This window comes from Corvus cornix, chromosome 7 (genome assembly GCF_000738735.6).
Source record: "Corvus cornix cornix isolate S_Up_H32 chromosome 7, ASM73873v5, whole genome shotgun sequence".
NCBI classification, from domain to species: Eukaryota; Metazoa; Chordata; class Aves; order Passeriformes; family Corvidae; genus Corvus; species Corvus cornix.
The window spans coordinates 14,339,987-14,345,986 of NC_046337.1; the positions used below are offsets into that span (position 1 = coordinate 14,339,987).

The window sequence follows — 6,000 nt, forward strand, 5'->3', positions numbered from 1 at the left end:
TCTGTCACACATGATTTCAGCATATTTCCTTCTGCCTCTGGTGGGGGCTGACCTCATGAAATCCCTTCCCTTCTTACACATCCATCATTTCTTCCTTCATCCAAATGAGAAATGTTCATCAGTGTTATCATACCTGAGCTTCAAAAGTACAGTCTTTCCAATATAAACATCTGAAGCACATGAATTTTATTACATTGCTGTTGCCAGATTGCTAGTGTACTTGGCACAAATCACCGCAGGAAAACAAAAGCAGCATCTTTTACTGCTGCAGATAATCCACAAAAATGGACAAATGATGAATGGAAATACAGAAAGAGAAGCCAGTGAGAAAGATATTGTGAAGGATTCAAAGAAAAAAATGGCTGAAAACAAAGTTACAGCAAAGAAAAAATACTTTAGCCTAAAGAAAATTGTTTTCCTTTCACATGAAAAACTGAGTTAAAGTTTGCTGGTATATCTTAAAAAATATGCAATAATTTGAGATACAGAAGTACACCTAAGTAAGACTTCACAAACAGATGGGCCAAAGACATGTCTCTACAGGCCTCCCTGCATTACCAATTCCCAGCTCCCGGTTTTTAAAGGACAGTGCAGATACTTCTGCTTCGGCCTCACTCAAGTAAGTCCAACCTCAAATAACCTCATCAAGCTGGGTGCTAAACTATGCCACGTGTATTTGTGGGTCAAGTATCTCTAGAGCAGTAGTTCCCATTTCCCAAGGAAATCCCTGCAATATCACAATACAGAACTCCATCTTTCCTTTTCTTATTGTCACCAATCTTCCTGCAGCTTCTAAAAGATTACATTTAAGGTGAATATATTAAAACATCCCAGAAAAACCTGCAAATAAGCATGTTTAGTCTAAGAAAATGGGTTTACATACAGCCATAAATTGCATTTGTCATGTTATTAAATCAAGATGTCATGTCAAGAACTAGAAGTGAGAAATGAATCACAACTAACACACTGCATTCTGAACATGTTCCCATGTGTCCAATGTTATTCTGCAAGCTGTGTGCAATTATAGCACGCAGGATCTATTTTGACCTTAGCACTACAAAATACCAAAATATTAAAATAGCAAAAGTAGTATTTATCTCTAAAGAGATTTTTCTTTCTTCCCACAGAAAAATCAGTGTGTTCAATTGAATTCACAGATTTTTTTTTTTTTTAAATTTAATACTGTGTCAGTTCTACTTCAGAATCTTAAAAGCTTACGTTTAGAAATTAAACTTTCAGGACAGCAAACCTAATAGCTTGCTAATTAGATAAACCTAGAGTCACTAGGCAATATACATACTTACATTAGCTTGTCATGCATATGAAAACACATGACATTTTCTGCAAATGTATTTAAGATATACTTAACTACATCAATCAGTCAAATTTTCATCATTCATTTCTTTTTCTCCCAATAGTCTAAATAAAGGATAATGTTAGTAGTATGAAACATCTAAGAAGTTATTACTAGAAAATACATTCATTACTCCAAACTAAATGGGTACCTCTCCATAGATCAGAACACCCTCAGCTGTGCATTGAAGAAGAGGAGGAACAAATGAAGGAAATCAGTCCATTATCATACTCAGGCTGCATTTTACAAGAAAACATTGCTTTTAAGCTTAGAGGATGCCCAGTTAGAGAGCCACTGAACAACTTGTCACAAAACCAGATTACATGTAACTCATTACTTTTGGTTTAGTTTGCTGAAGTAAAAAGTCAGCCTGCAGTAGAGAGGACAGAAAAAAATACAAAACTTAAGATTACCAAGATTGCAAAGCTTTTTTCTCCATAGTTCTACATAAATACTTATTATTAATGACAAGGTTTTAAAAAACAGTAATTCTGATTTGTACCCAAATATGAACAACTTCTTTTAGGAAATGATCAGGAAAAAATGTGAAGTAAAAACTGTAACTGTGGCCTAAATTTAGAGCTTGACCAATTTGCTTGTTTTCTCCAGAGACAACTTTATAATAAAACAATCTCTCCTGCATTTAGCATCACTAGGCTTTAATTCCACAAGCCTGGCACTGACTAGCTCTCCCAACAGTCATAGCAAAGAACCACTGACACATCTATGACCAAAATCGAAAGGTTATTCATTTTTACCATAAATTAGTTTTATCAACATAAAGCAAAAACAAAACAAAAAAGCTTGACTACTGATACTAAACAACATAATGCTCATTTCACCACATTAATAAATTCTGTCACAGCTCTCTACCTAATAACATTTACTATAAAAACTCCTAAGATTACCAAGCTATCTTGAAAAAAAAGGTTCCTCTGACTATTTAGAAATCTCAGCAAGCCAAGGTAAGCAATGCAAAAGCATCTGTTTTCTTCACCTTAGTCTTCTATTAGTGCCAGGTAAACCACCTGTTCAAACACCAACACACAGTTCATCAAACCAAACTCTACACAGATTTTTCTTCTCAAGCAATGAGTCAATCTGACAAACGTTATCTTCCTATTCTGCTTTATCAACATACAAAAAAGCCTTGGGGAAAAAAATTAACTATATACAGCTTCACTACCTGAATCAAATCTGGGTTCAATATATATTGGTGGCAGTCGTAATAGAACACAGAGTAAAGGAAACAGCAATTATAGCAAGTTTTGGTTTTTAAACAGATTTCTAAGGAAACCAGTTAATTACACAGTCACTGTAAGGAAAGGTATAGGTGAAAGCAGGAAAAAATAGCAATGAAAAAAATTTATTCTAAGGTTTTTCAGTGTGGCATTAATACTAGCTCACCAATGTCCCTCCCCTTAAAAATATCCACAGGGAACTCCATAAGAAAGAACACTTTCTAGGGTTTTCCATTAGTAAGTGCTTTGCCACGAGAGAACCCAAGGATGTTGTACAAGACAAGCCTATAGACATTCACTCTGCTAATATGTCTCTGCCATACACACAGCAATGCAATTCCGAAGGCCTCTAACGCTCTGCAACGTGCTGCATTGTTTAAAGAAACGTTATAGTTAAGAGACATTTTCTGCACGGACTAGAAATCCCCCTTATTTCAAGGCAGAATTCTATTATCTTTTACCACCTTCTTAGAGGACACTTCATGATACAACACAGCTTAGAAGTGCTCAGCTAATTTAGCGCTTTGATCTTCAGTAATGCCACAGCCAAAAACTAAAACCAGATTTATGAAGCAAGAGAAACCAAGGGGGAAAAAAACCCCAAAACAACAACAACAAAAACCCCAACCTTGCTAGTGCTGCAATGCACTTCAAAAGCGACACGGGAATAAATAATCCGACGTTCACTTTTTCCCCTGACAAAAACATCTCGCAGAATCTGACCTACATACCCAATTCATAGCACTACCACTGCAGAGCAATTCAAAGACGACAAACCACAGCATCAGCGAGCAATCACGGGAAGATTCAGGGTGACATAGAAAAATACTCGTAAGGCACGTAGAACACTTAAGATACTGCAGCGGCAATAGAAGTAACATTAACGTGTGTCTCCCGGCACCGCAAACAACTGCACCACCGCGTAGCTCCACCTGCACCGGGCCGGGTTCGTGCTATCCCAGCCCGGGCACCTCCGAGACGCCGGGGCCGCCCCAAGGCCCCCCAAGACGCCCGGGCAAACCCGCCCCGGGGTTCCCACGCACCGACCTGTGTCACGGCGGAGGCCGGGCGGCCGCCGGGGACCCCCCGCGCTGCCCGGCGGCGGCGGGCGCAGCCCCGGCTGGGCGGGCGGCGCGGAGGGACCGGCCAGGATTCCGGAGCGGAGCCCCACCCCCCCCGGGGGAGGGGGGGAAGGGGCCCGGGGCCTGCCCGCGCCGGGGCACGGCGGGGACGGTGACAGGCGGCGCCGAGGCCGGCGCGGAGGGAGCGGCGCGAGTCGGCGGGCGGAGGGGAGCGGGGCAGGTGCCTCGGGGCGCTGCGGCCGCGGCGGGGCCGGGCCGGGGGTCCCGTCGGGCGTGAAGCGCCGCGGCCGCCGCTGCTGCCGCCCGCGAGCTCCGCCCCGCGCGCGCCAGGCCCCGTGACGGAGAGGGAGCGCGAGGCGTCACCGCGCGGCGGGCGTCACGGCGAGGGGGCGGCGCGCGCCCGGGGGCTGCGGGGGCGCGTGCGCGCCGGGGCCCCAAGCCCGGGGTTCGAGTCCCACCCGGGACCCTCCGCGGCAGCCCCGGGCTAAGCGCACCGGGGCCGTGTGGCTCCTGACACTGCCGCAGCGCCGTCGGGAGCGGCTGCCGGTCCCAGACAGGCGACCGTAAGAGATACCCGACCTAGAGCCGTTCCGCGGCTGCGGGATCTGCGCCGTGCGAGAGTAGGATGGGAAGGTGCACGGCCGTAAAACCATTGCCATTGCTCACTGCAACAAATCCCCCGCCTCTGCTAGGCCCCGACCGCAGTCCGGCGCAGGACACGCTGCCTTGACTTGCCTCTTACAGGGGCTGTGCACGCTTTTAGGACAATTCAGAACGGCGCTCTGCCGCCTTCAGGTCGCCCATTTCTCCCGGCAGAGACTGACCGCTGTCTGCAGGAGGCACCTGCTTCCCGCAGGCAGTCAATACATGCAACGAAGAAGGATGCTATCCCCAATTAATCAGCGAGGAAGCAGTCCCTGATACGTAGCAGGACAGCTATTACAGCTACCCTTGCAGTCTAAGTAGCCAATGACTAAATAATAGCATGGCACTGTAATTACTTTTGTACCGATTTAACAGTAACCTTACAGGCATGAACCATTGTGTATGAGATGCATAAATGACCTGTGCGTATTTAGCGGATGCCCTCTGAGACACTGCCAGGCCGTGTGTGTTCACACAGAGCTGTACAGAGGCAGCAGTGACCTGTGCGGGGGCACCTGACTGTATAGCTCAGTAATCCTCGCTGAGCTGCTGCTCACATGCTGCTTTCTGGGCACGTGGTAAGAGGTATTTAACCTGTAAGACATCAAGAGGTTTGCAAATCCTGGACAAGCCCTCAAAATCTTACCAAAACAAGGGTTGGGGAGCTACTTTGGTCACTCTTAACAGATCTGTGAAAGAATACTTGAACAGAAGTTTAAGATTCACATGTTAGCTTCCAGTGGAAACCACATATGAAACTAAGTAATTACCCACTAAGGTCCATAACCTGATTATTTTGAGATCTTCAACCAAAATAGGCTGCAGAGAATGATAAAAACAAATACCCTCAAGTTTTTTAAAAGGCACTGAAGAGGACAGTGCTGAAGACCAACTGATGAAGCACATCCAAGAAAGGCACAAGACACTGAATCACTGATTCCAGAGCCACCATGCAGGAGACATAGTCATCTCAAAGCTAAGACACTTTGCTCCACACTTGGGAAAATTGTCAGTGGTGTTAATGAGACACTTGCCATGACCAAGAGCCTTTAACTAGGAAGTTAAAAAGGTGACCTTTTCTGCCAAACGATAGGGAAACAGCCAAGAAAATGCTGACTGTGATGCTCCTGCACCATCAAGCAAAATCAATGAGCCACAGCTGCTTACACAGCTTTGAAAACACATCCAGTGTTTCCCCTGCCTTAATGTTCCATTTCATGGCCGTTTGTCAGCTTTAGCATCTTGCAAATGGATTTCACTGATGGAGGAGGGGTTAGTGAATAGTAGGCTTTGAAGTCAAAGTTCTTTCCTACAGAAGAAGCCACCAAGGATTGTGGAAAATCATCCCACATTCCTCTACCCATGTGATCCTCTGTATTGCTGCACAACGCCTGTGAAGCACAGAGCACCATCCCAAGAGTACCTTGCAGAGGTGATGTACATCCTGACAGGCATCAGTGCTATCATGCCATAATCCTGAAATCAGAGCATCTTCAATACCAGGATAAACAGCTAAATATTGACTTTGAGATAAAAAATACCTATCAACACCAAGGACTGTCAAATTTCCCGCACAAAAGACCAGCACTTATGACACTGGTTCACACTGAGCTCAGCCCAAACCCAGGGGCATGGTTCTGGGATCACATGTCATGCTACTAGAGCAAAATAAATCTTA

The 6,000-nt window shown here is 45.1% G+C and overlaps 1 protein-coding gene across 2 annotated transcripts in view; it reads right to left on the bottom strand.

Moving 5' to 3' along the window:
* Positions 1-3,716, bottom strand: part of MAP3K2 (mitogen-activated protein kinase kinase kinase 2) — a 53,259-nt gene extending 49,543 nt beyond the window's left edge. For both annotated transcript variants that reach the window (XM_039555530.1, XM_039555529.1), the window contains exon 1: positions 3,643-3,716. The gene's annotated coding sequence lies outside the window, so the exon portion shown is untranslated. The remainder of the gene's footprint in view (positions 1-3,642) is intronic.
* Between the last annotated feature and the right edge of the window lie 2,284 nt (positions 3,717-6,000).